Here is a 323-nt window from a genome sequence, read left to right as displayed (position 1 = left end):
CCATTGTTTCATCTACTGATCTACTTGTTTATCAATTTACTTATCGTTATAAAAGAGGCAGAACAGCTTCATTTACTGTTTCTCGTCAGCCAGCAGTTGCTCCTGACTACCCTCCCTTCCTGGCCAACAATACATCGTTATTCACTTTCACTTCGCACTACAACCTTGCATCTATTATCCCGTTTCTAAATACTGTAAACAAACCAGACAGATAGCGCTGACAGGGGGGACTGTAGCTGAAGGAGGTATTTACATTTGAAATTTTATACAGCATATGAGTGTATTAGTTATAGAAATAGATCCTAATTTTTTTTTCTTTGTTC

Source organism: Penaeus monodon, chromosome 19 (assembly GCF_015228065.2).
Source record: "Penaeus monodon isolate SGIC_2016 chromosome 19, NSTDA_Pmon_1, whole genome shotgun sequence".
NCBI lineage: Eukaryota > Metazoa > Arthropoda > Malacostraca > Decapoda > Penaeidae > Penaeus > Penaeus monodon.
Note: the sequence above shows the minus strand (reverse complement) of the source record.